Source organism: Rhipicephalus sanguineus, chromosome 5, assembly GCF_013339695.2.
Source record: "Rhipicephalus sanguineus isolate Rsan-2018 chromosome 5, BIME_Rsan_1.4, whole genome shotgun sequence".
NCBI classification, from domain to species: Eukaryota; Metazoa; Arthropoda; class Arachnida; order Ixodida; family Ixodidae; genus Rhipicephalus; species Rhipicephalus sanguineus.
Window position 1 is genome coordinate 124,750,571 of NC_051180.1, and position 15,711 is coordinate 124,766,281.

At 44.9% G+C, this 15,711-nt stretch overlaps 1 protein-coding gene across 2 annotated transcripts in view; it reads right to left on the reverse strand.

The window, feature by feature from the left end:
• Positions 1-15,711, reverse strand: part of LOC119394219 (uncharacterized) — a 273,711-nt gene that overhangs the window by 87,896 nt on the left and 170,104 nt on the right. The window contains exon 1 of one of the 2 annotated variants that reach the window (XM_049415711.1): positions 4,511-4,521. The exons of the other annotated variant lie outside the window; for it this stretch is intronic. The gene's annotated coding sequence lies outside the window, so the exon portion shown is untranslated. Of the gene's footprint in view, positions 1-4,510; positions 4,522-15,711 lie in introns of those variants that run through there. 2 annotated transcript variants of the gene reach the window in all.

The window sequence follows — 15,711 nt, forward strand, 5'->3', positions numbered from 1 at the left end:
GAGCTTCGGCCACTCATCGACTATCTTGAGGGCCAGCTTAAGCAGCCACCACGAACATTCAGGCGCACGATTTCATCGTTTTTTCTTCGCGACAACATCCTGTACAAGCGGAACTTCGATCCCAGCGCTCGAGCCGCCCTTCTGGTAGTACCATCTGCGATGCGAGAAGAGATCCTAAATGCGTGTCATGACGAACCGTCTTCTGGACATTTAGGGTTCACGCGTACTCTCGCTGGTATTCGCCACAAGTACTACTGGCCTAAACTGTCCCGTACCGTCAAGCACTACGTCAAAACCTGCCGAGACTGCCAGCGGCGCAAGATTCCGCCCGTGAAACCTGCTGGCTTTTTACACCCTGTAGAGCCACCTCGAGCACCATTTCAGCAAGTTGGCATGGACCTGCTAGGCCCATTTCCGAAATCTTCAGCGGGTCATCATTGGATAATAGTTGCAACGGATTATTTAACCCGCTATTGCGAAACACGGGCACTGCCACGAGGTACTGCAAGCGAAGTCGCCGACTTCTTCATCCATGCTGTCGTCCTCTGCCATGGTGCACCGGCTGTGGTTCTAACCGACAGAGGCACGGCCTTCACCGCCCAACTGCTGGAAGAAGTGATGACACTTAGCGGCACCGTACATCGCCGGACGACAACTTACCATCCGCAAACGAACGGCCTAACAGAACGACTCAATAAGACCATTACAGACATGCTTTCCATGTATGTCGACGTGGACCACAGGAACTGGGACAGTGTCCTTCCTTTTGTAACTTTCGCGTATAACACCGCCGTGCAGGAAACTACAGGATTTACCCCTTTCCGCTTGCTGCACGGCCGCGAGGTTACTACGATGTTAGACGTCATGCTTTTACCTGACCCCTTTCCGACCACCAACGAAAATGCCGCCCAGTATGCGCAACGCGCCGAAGAAGCTCGTCAACTAGCTCGCTTGCGCATTCGCTCACAGCAACACTACGACGCTCACAGGTACAACCTTCGCCACAGGGAAGTCGCCTACCACCCCGGAGACAAAGTGTGGATATGGAGTCCTGTGCGTCAGCGCGGCCGGTCAGAGAAACTCCTACGCCGTTATTTTGGCCCTTATCGGGTTCTTCAACGCCTCAACGATGTCAACTACCAAGTTGTCGCAGAGACTGGTGCACGATCCTCCCGCCGTGCAGCACAACCGGACATCGTCCACGTGGCCAGGATGAAGCCACACGCTGAAGACTTGCTCTTGCCTAGACACATTCGAAAGCATCGAGTCGATGCTTTTCGAGGGGGAGAGTAGTGACACGGACATGTAGTGGGTATCTGGCTGTTGCGCGGCTAGTTTCGCCATTATTTGTGCGTGGCGAAGAGATCGCTGGTGGTAGAAAAAGACGAAGACGTGCTGCTCGATCGGAGCTGTTCCGCTGTTCGCCGTGTTTCTACTTGTTTTCCTTTATTTACCGTGACAATATTTATTTGTCTCTCGCATTGTTCACTTGCAATAGACTAATGCGGCGGTGGTCTTGTGTTGTCTATTCTAAGACAATCATGGCGCACTACTAATAATAATATCTGGGCTTTTACGTCCCAAAACCACGATATGATTATGAGGGACGCCGTAGTGGAGGGCTCGGAAATTTCGACCATTTGGTGTTCTTGAACGTGCACTGACATCGCACACTACACGGGCCTCTACCACGTCGCCTCCACCGAAATGCGACCGCCGCGGCCGGGATCGAACCCGCGACCTTCAGGTCAGTAACCGAGCACTGTAACCACTGATGGACCGTGGCGGACAATCATGGCGTACGACGCGCGCATAATTATATCTATCATCATCATCACCATCATCATCATCATCATCAACCTGTCTACGCCCACTGCAGGGCAAAGGCCTCTCCCATGTTCCGCCAATCAACCCGGTCCTGTGCTTTCTGCTGCCACGTTATACCTACAAACTTCTTAATCTCATCTACCCACCTAATTTTCTGCCTCCCCCTCACGCCTTTGCCATCTCTTGAAATCCAGTCAGTTACCCTTAATGACCACCGGTTATCCTGCCGACGTGCTACGTGCCCGGCCCATATCCATTTCTTCTTCTTGATTTCAACTATGATATCCTTAACCCCCGTTTGTTCCCTGACCCACTCTGCTCTCTTCCTGTCTCTTAAGGTTACACCTATCATTTTCCTTTCCATCGCTCGCTGCGTCGTCCTCAATTTAAGTTGAACCCTCTTTGTAAGTCTCCAGGTTTCTGCTCCGTATGTAAGTACCGTTAAGATGCAACTGTTATATACGTTCCTCTTGAGGGATAGTCTTCTAGTTATTTCACTCTCATGGTTCGGCTCCGCGGTTACTACCTGTCCTAAGTAGACTTTCGGGAGCTTTCGAAGTTAATCAATAGGCGTAAAGTAGCCGACATAAGAAAGTATAATATGGAGAGAATTGAGCATGCTCTAAAGAACGGAAGAAGCCTCAAAGCTATGAAGACAAAACTGTGCATAGGCAAAAATCAGATGTATGCATTAAGGGACAAGGAAGGCAAGGTCACAACCAATATGGATAGAATAGTTGAGGTAGCGGAAGAGTTCTACAGAGATCTGTACAGCAGCCGAGACAGTCAGGATGATAACGTAAGAAGCAGTAATATCCCAGAGGAATCTGACATCCCACCAGTATTGACAGGAAAAGTAAAGAAATTCCTAAAGGGCAAGGAGGCACAGCCGTTGGTGAGGATCAGGTAACATCAGACCCGTTGAAAGACGGTGGAGAGATTATGTTAGAAAAACTGACCACCCTGTATACGAAGTGTCTTTCGACGGGGAGGATACCAGAATCTTGGAAGAATGCCAACATCATCTTGATCCGTAAGAAAGGGGACGTCAAGGACCTGAAAAATTACAGGCCCATCAGCTTACTTCCCGATGTCTACAAGCTATTTACAAAAGTAATTGCTAACAGAATTAATACGACATTAGAGTTCAATCAACCAAGGGACCAGGCAGGATTTCGTACAGGCTTCTCAACAATAGACCACATTCATACTATCAATCAGCTGATAGAGAAATGCGCGGAATACAACCAACCCCTATACATAGCCTTCATAGATTACGAGAAGGCATTTGATTCGGTGGAGACATCAGCAGTCATGCAGGCACTGCAGAATCAGGGCATCGACAAAGCCTATATAAACACAATGGAAGAAATCTACAGCGGATCCACAGCCACTATAGTCCTCCATAAAGAAAGCGACAGAATCCCAATAAAGAAGGGCGTACGGCAGGGAGACACGATCTCTCCAATGCTATTCACCACGTATTTACAGGAGGTTTTCAAGGCCCTAGATTGGGAAGAGTTAGATATAAGAGTTAATGGAGAGTATCTCAGTAACCTGCGATTCGCTGATGACATTGCATTGATGAGCAACGTGGGAGACGAATTACAGTTTATGATTACTGAACTGGATACGGAAAGTAGAAGAGTAGGTCTGAAAATTAATATGCATAAAACTAAAGTAATGTGGAACAATCTTGGCAGAGAACAGCGCTTTGCGATAGGTGGCGAGACACTGGAAGTTGTAAAGGAGTACGTCTATATATCCATCGGTAGTTCTTCAAATCCTTGTAATTAGTGTGGATGAGGGCAACCATAGACTCAACTGTATATCAATTTGGTATCAATTCTTTTTTTGTGCACGTAACTTCGTTGTCAACTCTGACATCTCTATCCCTTCTGCAAATGCAGTCCATGCTTCAACTGAAATTCGCTCCTGGTCAGGCGCTCTTGTACATTTTTCATTTACGATCCTGTGGCAGCCTCTTCCCCGTTAGAGGGTTAATTTCGCGGTGGCTTCACTTGAAAAAGATTACGCGCCGTGTTTCCGACGTGCTATCGAGGTTCTAGCCCCTGGTGCGTAGGAAGTCCTACACATTACCCCATTACCCGGGACTGCTCAAAACAGCCCTTAAACAATAAAAACGCAGAGTCTGCAGCACCGCACACGTCTGAGCTGTGTGAGGCGCGACTGCCCAGCTCTCGCCGGGCCGATCAGCTATGGGACGGGTGGATAAGGAAAGTTGGGACCCTCGAATATAGGGCTCCCCCTCACCCAGTCGATATTAATTTATCCTTCAATAAGACTTTTCTGTTCTGTTCGCTTATCTTTCCGCATCCGCAAGCAGTCCTTCGATTCATATCTCTCCACCCGTCGCGCACATGTATAACTTCTCAGTACATACACTTCCACGATCCGCTGACGTCGATGACAATTTAAGAAAAAAAATGACTGTATCATTTCTCTGAAGTGTTTCTTTCTTGCCCTCTTTGAGCTTCAAGCGTTCATGGACACTTTTTTACCTCTGCATGTATATTTTCGGTGAATTCTTTTCTATGCGTTGACATTCGGCTCAGGCAGTACGCGCTTCTTTCTTTTTCGATTTTTATTGTATAAACGTCTAGGCCCTTCAGGTGCCTACTAAATTTATTGTTATTTATTTATTTTCTTTTGCCCTGTGTTTTGCTTACGCCAGCTGTTTCAACCTCGCCACCGCCACTTCTAACTTCCTACGTTTGCTCAAGCATTGCCGAAAGTTTTTATGCCGCGGCCTTGACTATTCCTTTTCGTTTCCTTCCTTTTCTGTGATGTCTCGTGGTCTTTGTATAAGAATACCGCCTAAAGTGACACTCGCTTCAATGCATTCTCAGCATTTCTATAGGGCACTTTATTGGCGTTGTTTCGTTTAATTTTTTTCCCTATATTTTTCTTCCCCGACGTTTAGCTATCTTGGTCTTCCTTTACTGCGCCTTTATTGATTCCTTCATTCAGTCAAGACAGCATTGAGCGCCTAACTCAAGCTGTTGCCAGTCCTTATAATTCTGCGTATCTTGATACTTTTTATTCCTTTTTGTTATTTTTCAAAACAGATAATGTTGAAAAGTGTTGTATACTTCCTTGAACTGTATATATATTCAACAAAACGGCACCTTTGAATTCGTACATTACATTGACATTGATAGAGCGACCGATACAAAGTACCGTGTGTTCACTGTCGAATGAACGTGTGATTCACTATGACTAGTAGATATAAATTTTTGCGGACAAATTCTGATAAGCCGCACATATTTGCTCGATTCCCTATAGTTAATTCGTCTTAATGAGAGTCTTTATTTTCCTGGGCATCAAATAAATAGTTTGCCGCATATATAAACCGCACTGGTCATATCAATATGTCGACAGCTCCAAAAGATGACATGTGAATAATTTAAATTATATACTATTCTAGTAACTGTGCCAGTTCAACGAAACACTGTCACAGGTATTTAGCTTGCGCAAAGTAATTGTAGAAGTACAGTATTGCGTGTTTTTGTTTTCTGAGAGAAGAAATAAATGGAGCGTGTTCTACGATGGCAGTAAGGCAGCACACACGCACAAACATACATGCACGCTCGCTCGCTCGCTCGCTCGCTCGCTCACTCTCACTCACTCACTCACTCACTCACTCACTCACTCACTCACTCACTCACTCACTCACTCACTCACTCACTCACTCACTCACTCACTCACTCACTCACTCACTCACTCACTCACTCACTCACTCACTCACTCACTCACTCACTCACTCACTCACTCACTCACTCACTCACTCACTCTCACACGCCCGCGCGCACGCGCAAGATTTATCGGAGCTTTTGGCGTGTGTGTAATATGGCGGTGCACTTGAAATTAAGCCTTAACAAAGCTACTTTTGATAACGTTGTTGCCGACGTCCGTGTACTGCGCAGCCTCGTTTAATACGCTGCTACATCGTAGGATGTAACAATAACAATTCCTGGAAACACAGATCGACACTTGAAGACACTCACATTGTAAACAAACCGGAACGTGCCGACCCCGCAGACGCACTTCATCTTCATCTAACCTAGCTTGTACTACGTGGTTGCCAGGTCGTCCTCGAGCGTGGCATGAGTTCGCTGCGATATTGTAGCAAGTACGTAGTAAGGGCGCACGTACAGAGGATGTATGCGAGCGAGCGAAAGCGACACGCCTAGCAACGGCGTTGTGCCCAAGCGTACCAAGCCCAGCGCATGTAAGCCGGTACCACGTGCTTGGAGTGCGCTGGCGCTGCCAAACATTGCTAGACGAAAAGACCCAGTGCGCTTTTGCGTCCTTGGCAAAGGTTGCTATAGGAAACACATATTTTAGAGATGTAGGCTACTGGGTCCGAGTCGGAAGTTTTGTAACGCGAACAGCAACAACGATGACGACTACAACATTCTGCTACCACTGTGCAATAGCACTGCCACAACAACAACAACGGCGACAACAACAACAACAACAACAACAACAACAACAACAACAACAACAACAACAACAACAACAACAACAACAACAACAACAACAACAACAACAACAACAACATCAACAACAACAACAACAACAACAATAACAACGACGACAACAAATACTACTACTACTACTACTACTACTATTATATTTGCACATCATTAACCCTTTTTCATTTCCCAACAAAATGCGTTTTTTATGACTGGGAATGGGCACAGCAAACTGAAAAGTAAATGCGTACACCGTGGGACGAACATTTACCACCCGCAAAAAGGAGTCGCGAACAGATCACTGTTTTACGACAAAAATATCTTGACCGAGGTATTTATGATATTTTTTTTCGTTTATGAAAGTAGAAATACTGGCGTATTTAATGCCAGCTATCTCAATATTCTAAACGCGCTACACTGAAGGAAGAATAATGAGGAAGAATATAGCAATTGGGGCAGCGAAGTCATTTGTGTGTTTCTGATGCGTCGTGTGTAGTTTATACTGAGATTTAATTGTTTCTTTCTTCTTCATCGACCTTTGCGGATGTGTTGAAGTAACAGGCCCTATTGACCTTATGCAAAATTGCTGCCATCTGTCGGAGCTTTGACGAAGCTACCGATTCGGCGCCATGTTGGCGGCTTGTATACGAATCATATTGCTCTCACTGCTACAACTTCTTGCTTGCATCTGCTTTGATAGAGGAAATCGGGACATAAAAACGTCAGACGAATGTGTAAGGGCCTGTGCACGTTACCGGCGTCGCCTAGTTATAACGTTGACAGTTATTACGTGTAAAGAACTGCCTCACACCGAGAAGGAGGTACACGTTTGTCACCGAGTCAGACGTAGGCCTGTCGTCGTTGAGAATGAAGCTTTGCGCTAGGTTATGAATTTTGTCTGTCTGTGTTCGGTGTAGCGAATAAAGCGATGTTAACTATCTGAATATAATGTGTGTAGTGTAGGATGGTTGGGAGGAGGCTTTAGTGCTCGACACGGCTAGGCACAGCGATGACGGTAAGTGCTGTTGACCCATTTCAAAGCATAGTTCAACGACCTACGTCGATCTGATGTATTGTGCACCAGATTTTAAATAAAACGTTGTCCGCTTTCTTATTTTCGAAACAAAAAAATATTTCGCTGCTGTAGTCACCGACATACGTCATATATAGAATTACCGCATGATTAAATTTCCGTATGTCACGCACGTGAAAGGTGAACATCAAAAGTGTTGGTTGCTCGAAGAAGTAGGTGCCGATTAGCTGGTATTTTATTGAACATCCTTCCGGCATGTGCTCGTAAATAACACGATACGCCAAGAATATTCACGTTCACATCGTCGCCTTCGGGGCCTACGGGCGCCTTTCAATTTCAACTAATTGCAGCAAGACAGTTCTGCGTCGCCGACTGCACACTTGTGAAACCACCTCAGCGCGTCAATGGTAGCGCACTCACGGTCGAATGTAACATATTTCTCGGAACAGCATTTTTTTCAGTTTCATACGAGAGCTCCCACACACTTGAAATATCTGTTGACATTATAGCACACGGGGGTGGATACAGGATTTTTCCAAAGGGGGATCAGCTATTGGGAGAACTACATATGCGCTCTTCGTGGGGTATAAATAAAAAAAAAGTATGGGGGGGGGGGGTGTCAGAACAAACGAACCGCGCCTCTGAGTTTGGCAGTGAGAACACATGAAATGCTTGAAAAATACGCATAGTGAATCACGCGCGCACAGCATCCCACCAAACGCGACCTTTTTAAACTCCACAGTCGAAAAGAAACTACAAACAAGACACTCTAGGACAATCGGTCAGTTCGCTGAGAATCGATGACGCGCACGAGCTACCTGTATAACATCAAATTGTTATCGCAACGTAATAGACAAAGTAATGTTGTTAACAGCAGCGCAGGCATGCGCGTGCAGCTGCGATGCAGCTTTGAACCACGTACACGAAGCCGGTTTGTCTGTGCCTACGAGCACACGGAGCGAAAACTGTCGCGTTCCGGCATGACACGAAAGAGTGTTCGCCGATGAGTGCCGATGATGTCACATAGCGCATCTATTATATATAATAACGGCGAACGTAAACACGGCGTTAGTCGTAAGCAGCAACCAGAGCCACGAAACGATCTGCTGATTCTCGTCAGCCTCGAGGAAATCTAACATGGAGGTTAGTTTCCTATAAACCTTTTTTTTCAGCATCCCAATTTCCTCAATCTGAGCTACACGGCACACGAAAAAAAGTTCAGCAGATCCCACGTACCGTGGGAGTCGATGTTATGCGAAGCATGCGGCAGGAAGGTGACTGTGGCGTAATTTTTTTACTGAGCGACACGTCACGAAATGACGCTAAGGATTTGTATAAATTTTATACGCGCACATATATATTGAAGAGACACAAATGTGTCATATAACCAGTTTTTTACGGTTGAGTAACGCTGCCAACGACAACGTGGGTATTACCAACACCAGAAGTGGTAAGCTGATATGTAATGCTTATACTTGTCCCTTATGATGGAGAACGCACGCACGTTTCACGAACCCGTGTGCATGTGTGGAAGAAGTTCTTGACAGTTCTTGAACAAGGTCATTATCACCATGGTCAGTGAGCATCAGCAGCTGGTCATGACTTACAGGATCCGGTCCTGATAGCAGTGACAAGGGGTCCATGTGTAGTGTAGTATGTGGTATAGTAGAGCTGTTGGAATTCGTGGATGTCTCGGTCATTTCGTCGACAAACTGTGAGTCGATAGAGCCGGCGACAAGTCGGAACCTGAAGCCACCCTTCGCGTTGGTGAGGTATAGGCCGTCGAGGCTGGTAGGCCTGGATAGTGCTACGTAGACCAACATCAGTGGATGGCGCTTGTCGTATTCGTAGACTACCTGGGCGTATGTGGCCTACGTTGCCTAGTCTACAAAGCGGCTGTCAATCAATCTGGCATCATCCTGGGTCAGCATGAGGCCATCGCCGAGCCTCGTAAGAAATGAAGAGGACACTGCGTCATTCTGGCGGACGAAGTGCACTTTCCGATGCAGTGATGTGGATATCATTTGTAACTTTCGTTAATGTATTCCTGCGAGGTCGAGCAATGCTTCAATATAGCTTGCTGAATCATAGGACTACAAATGTAATGTTTATTAGGCTGCTATCAAAGCGGAGCCAACACTGGAAAAACAGACAATCTGATATGACGCCTGTATCGTAGGAGTACACATCGTAGGAGTATCATGTAGTGCTCATTGCTTTCTTGCAAAATTAGATAGCAAGCACCACAACCACAATTGACGTTGCACCGAATTTACGCCTGCGTAGGCTGTTTTTCCAAACCAGTTTATAGACCTGGCGTGGCTCAGTGCTAGAATACCTGATTTCCACGCAGAATGCTTGGGTTCGATTCCTGCTGGGATCCTAATTTTCATTCTTTCCATTCGTCAAGTCAACGCTGCCAATGTTGGTTTTTCTTCACGCTCTCGCATTTAGGTTACCAATGTCTGTTCTCGCCGTTCCTAGGTAGATATAAACTGTCAATCACCTGTGGCGCATACCCGTACACTGCGGCCCGTGGCAAACGGGTATGTGCCACAAGTGTCTAGTGGAAAGGGTTTGACGACGTACGTGACAGGATTTTCACGTTATTCATGTCATGACCCGACAGTCGTATTCGTCAAATCTTCTTACCCTCCCATGCCAATTTTTGTCTACACTAGGTTAAGGAGGCGATCATGAGAGCACCCAGACGTAGGCGGCTAGATAGATAGATAGATAGACAGATAGATACGTAGATAGAAACACTCAAAGTGCCAGAGGTTCGCTAAGAAATGCTTCGCATTTAATATGTCGGCATCGCCGTTCCTATCAGCCGCCACACGTTGATACGTGCGCTCCGTGTGTACACACGCGGAGCGCGCTTAGCCTTCAACATAGCGGAAATGCGCACGGTGGCCGCTAGATGGCAGCAGATTTTGCATAAGGTCTATAGAAGCCTACCTACTATAGGACTTGCTCCTAGGGCTTTTCTGTCCTCGATCGCCTTTCCCTCTACAAAGTAACATGTAGGCGCCTTTGTATAGGCCGGCAGAATTCTCAGTACTTCAATGAAGAGCTTTCCTTCTCTCTCTTTCTCCCATTCGTTTACAGCTAGGGAAAAAAAACAAAAACAAGTCGGCATTCATCTCACATGAATCCAGTCGCAAGAACGCGAATATGAAGCCAGCAGGTAATGAAGCCGAATAAAGAAGAACGGCTCATAACACTGGGTGAAATCGATGTAGCGACGGTGAAGAATTAAACTGCCAAAATTGCACCAAATTATTCGCCGCACATTCTAGAGCACAAGAAGCACAGCTGTTTACATACATTCGAAGACTAGCAATGCTTTTTCCCGTCGCGAGTGATCTAGCTGTTAAGAATTTCGCTACATAGCCGGTGACGTTAAGTAAATTCGGACATGTATACAACTTACGCGGAACGCCAGATTGATAACAGTTATAATCCATTGAATAGTATTTGCTAGAGCAACGTAAACCGGCGTGCGCCGATGTATAACATTCATCTTTAACTACAACGCCTAATGACCAATTAAACCGCCTTCGCGTCAACCTTAGAGAGCCACTGGATTGTGTATTCTTGCTGTGGCACTAATTTATAGCGTACATGTAATAGTCTTTTAACGGTTTCATTTTGAGTTTCCGTGTGCTGAAGACACGCGCAAGATGTTCGGTTAAATCAATAACTGGGGAAACGTGACGCTATCGTTTCGACGAGAAGACGATAGCCTCATTAGTGTGAGGAGCTTGACGTTTCATAATAATGAGAAGAAACGTCCAACAAACCATAGTTGAAATGTCAAGACATTCGTGCAGACCGTAAGAATGCAAGAAGCAAGGAAAGCGGAAAAGAGCGAGACGAAGTACGACTTACGGTCTGATCGTCTGAGTCGATTCGTCTAGCGACTTCTCCCGTTTCTTCGACTGAATTAATACGGTCTGTATAAACAGAGCGAGTGATCATTAGGTTTGCCGCACACGTCGACCGGAAGCCACTGAGCCAGACAGAAGTGGCGTACCGGCTAAACAAGCCTGTCTCACATATCGACGGAAAGCTGATTCAGCAGATCGATCACGTAGAGGTGGTGTACGACTCGCCGTAATCGTAGTCACTGCGTCGCAAACACGAGGAACAGAGACGGGGAACATAAGTGGAACCTGTGATCCGAGAAGAGGCTCAGGATGCGGCAAGCGTTTTATGTGCTATCAGCGATCTACATCCGTACATCATCATGTGCACTGTACACCTTGCTTTCCATTTGCAGGGTGGCCGTCCGGTCTAAAACTAGCTAACCTCCCTGTCTTTCCGTCTCTTCTTTCCTTCTTAATGTACCCGCATCTGCAGGATTATTATGCATACAGCTGCTTACTTCAATTGCGAAACAACGATTCACTGGCGTGTGAAAGAAGGGCACTTGAACTTGTCCAAATGGAGATCACGATTACAGGCCATCCATCTACTCTGTGTGTGCTGTGCTTCTTTTGGTTTCTAATCTCTGTACACTTACTTCATTGCAATGCTTAAGATTGATGGTCTTCCACGTAGCGTGCTCTTTTCAGTTTAACCATGAAATTTTTAGCGATCATCTGGTAGGTTGAAGATACAGCTATTCGCATTCGGAATTCCTTATTTTCTTCAAGGCATCAATTATTATTATTATTATTATTATTATTCTTATTATTATTATTATTATTATTATTATTATTATTATTATTATTATTATTATTATTATTATTATTATTATTATTATTATTATTATTATTATTATTATTCTACGAAGTCGTTATATTCTTGATCTTAATATTTTTCATAAGCCACAGTCATATAGGTTATTTTTAGATTTGTGCTTTTGTAACGTAGCTTCTCACTTCGTTCGAACCCTTTTCTCCTCGTTTGTGTTTTCAGTTTACCTTGCAGTTTTGTTGCATACGTAACCTAGCTTTCTCGTACGCAATTGTCTTTTGATATTTAGTATGCTTGTTTGCCCATATGATGAGCTTTTGTTCCGATTTTTTATTTATTATTATTTATTTACAAATACTAAAATATCGTCATAGGATTTTCGCGGGATGGGGATACAACGTTATGACACGATTAGTTTTGCAAATAAAAATATTATGTAGATAATGACAGCAAAACGACACAGATATCACGAAATAAAAAGGCGCATCAAGTGCAAACGCAACAGTAACAGAGCAAAACAAAAATAATGACACGATATGAGACACAACCAAATTCAGCGAAGGCTCCAGAGAAACGAAGGCCCCCCCCCCCTTCCTTTTTTTTTGCTTATATTCTCCCGTAGTCTGTCTTTGTTCTTTTTTTTATTTAAAGGAAGAAGTTATGCGTGCTCCCGCACTCTGACCCTGCGATTATTACTGGGCACGTTAAATAAATAAGTGATTATTTATTACGATTTGCTTGGCTCTCTCTGCTTGCGTGTTCCGATTGACAATTTTTATTTGTTTTACGCAGTTATTAATATACGTAAGGAATTGTTTGTCGTAGAATATTCAACGTCTGTACAGGAACGGTGACAAGGGTAGCGGTGTGTTGGGCGTGTCTGTGGATTAGAGCCGAATTGACATCGAAGTGCTCCAGAACCGGTGGCAACTGCCTTTGTGCCTTTGCAAGGATCCATCGTAGCGGTGTTTTGCATCAAGGTGGGGTGAGTGCGTTTATGACAACTTCGTCATTCTTATCTCCAACAAAATACTTGTAAAGAGTGCAAAGAAGAAATTTCTTTTTTGAAGTTGGCTTCTCCGCAGAAAATGAGCTATTACCAAAAAGCCAGCTTTCGGGGTCTCATCTAATCGAATGGCTGAACGAATCGTTTCAATACGGAAGTGCGTTCAGACACGAATATCAGAAAAAAGAGTTCGCTGCATCTTTATCTTGCACAAGAAATGCGCTTGTTTCTAGAAAATCACCAGAGCACTTTGCTAGAAACGTTCATTTTGTGAGTGATAAGTCGCACTCTCGCGACACGTACGTAACTCGGTCAATGTAGTGCACTAGGGCACATATTAACATAATTATGCATTGTGCATTTTAACAAGGGTGTCATTGACGAAAGGGGGGGGGGGGGAAGGATGCTCTTGAACCCCTTGTAATTCTGGGAGGGGTTGAGTGACACCCCCCCCCCCCCCGCCCCACAAAAAGAAAAGAAATTGCTGGCTGCATTATGCAATGTTATGAACACAGATACTACTGGAATGTAGAATAAGGAAATATTGACTACGCATAAGGAATGAACCATACATAAACCTCCAAATTTAAATTCCTAAAGAGAAAGCTTTTCTCTAGTGTAAGGGGGAGGGGATGTCAGCCCAGACGGCGATGACCCCTCCACCCCTTCCTTCCAGGCATACAGGAAGAGCAACGCCTCTGCATGTCATTACATTCTTTTAATAGCTACACGTCTTATCTATTCCTAGCGCTTGTCTGTCATATGTCATCTACGCCTCCTACCCCTTTGCTTCCTTGGAACACTTCGGCCTCCAGGAAGATCGATAACAAGTAAATAAATATGACCCTTTGTACATTAACATAAAGAAAGTGCCTGTGTGTCATTCGATCGTCAGTAGAGCTGCGTAAGGATGGATAGGCTTGCGCATACGTTAAGAGCGGGCGTCACGACAGCAGCGAAAAGGCGACGATGTCAGGCAGCAGTGGCATGACGGCTGTTTATTCTTTTTTTCTTTCTCGCTCTCTCTGTCTATATGTATAATCGGAACACATAATGTCGGGTCATAGATATTTCTAAAGTACAGTGGCCTTTCATTGGAATAGTGCATTATGCGCACAATTTGCTTGATTTTTCTTGATTATCAGTCAATCAAATTTATTGTTAGATGGTAGGTTCATTGAAGCTTGACGCAGTATATATGGTGATTATCGATGAAAGATGGGCACACGCCCAGAGGACACAGCCATTACCTCCCGGTGTGAGTTCATCATTTATCGATACGCATCATATATTGCGATCCTTCTCGTGGCGTTGCTTAGTAGACATCTCGCACTGTGAATCCGAGTCGCCGTGGCGTTCCCGATGCTATTCTCGAGGGCGCGGGTTCGGCTCCCGGACGCAGCGGGCTCATTTTGACGCGGACGAAGCGCCTAAACACCCTTGTACTTATATTGACGTGCACGTTATAGAAACCGATGTGGTCAAAATTAATTCGGCGACCTCCACTACGGCGCTCCTCATAATCATACCGTGGTCTTGGTGCGTAAAATTAGCGGAATTCAATTATTTGCGGCTGCGAGTCCGCCTTACTTGGAGTTTACATTTCAGCGCAGTTTGTGGGCCGTGTTTTGCATATGCATAGAGGATAAATGAGAACAACGTTGTGACCTTTATGGCGGATAAACGTAAACATTGAGTGAGGTTGCAAGTCGCATAGGATGAATGAAACATAGCTGTTCGCAAGGCCGTTAGTTACATAGTTTTGATTAACACAGCTTGGCTAAAGCATTAATTTCCACAAATTTACATAGAATCTCCATGATATAAGAAATAATATGCTCTGCGAGCAACCTTTCGTGGCGTCCCAAATGAGAACACCCACGCATCGTGTTATATAACAATTTGTCGCATCTGCATACACGATTGAAAATGTCAGTATTGTGGCCATACAGTATTATCAAAAATGTTAACCTCAGCTACAGCAGCTTAGAACGAGCGCTAGTAAATTTTGTAACGTGCCCTTGGACAAAAACGCTTTTCGAGTTCAAGAACACCTTCCAGAAAATTCCGTATAAAAAAGTAACAAAGAGTAAAGAAAAGCTATGAAAGAATGAAACAGAAATTGCGGCGTCTAATTCGTTCCTTCGATAATCTAAAGGTGCAATTTGTGACCTTTTCGTTCGAACGAAGCCGATTTTCTTTCATTTTGAGCTACGAATTCGGGGGGAAATGGTCGTTCTTTCGAATAGCGTGCTCTCAAAAACGATTGTGGCCTGGCACGCATACTACTCTTGCGAAAGTAGCCCGGGAGTAGTAAGGGCCCGGGAAGCTTCACGCGTTTGGTTCTTATATGTAGAGTTCTCAAGTCATATGATGATGTGTTTACAAGTCTAAACAAAGCTTCTGCTTAGTTCGATTCGTGCGTTTGCTCTTACAAACGTGATTTGCATGAGGGGCGCTTTAGCGTTAGCTGAGCTCTCGTTCGCGTGTCCGCGCCACATTTGTAACGCCATTGCTGCCGCTGAGGTCCAAGAGTTGTCCAAGTCTGCAGTTACTGAACGCTTCCTGGTGTCGCTGCAATCTAATGTTTTTCTTTAAATTAATGTTACTGTTTTATTTTTTATATTTACATTGTGCCGACC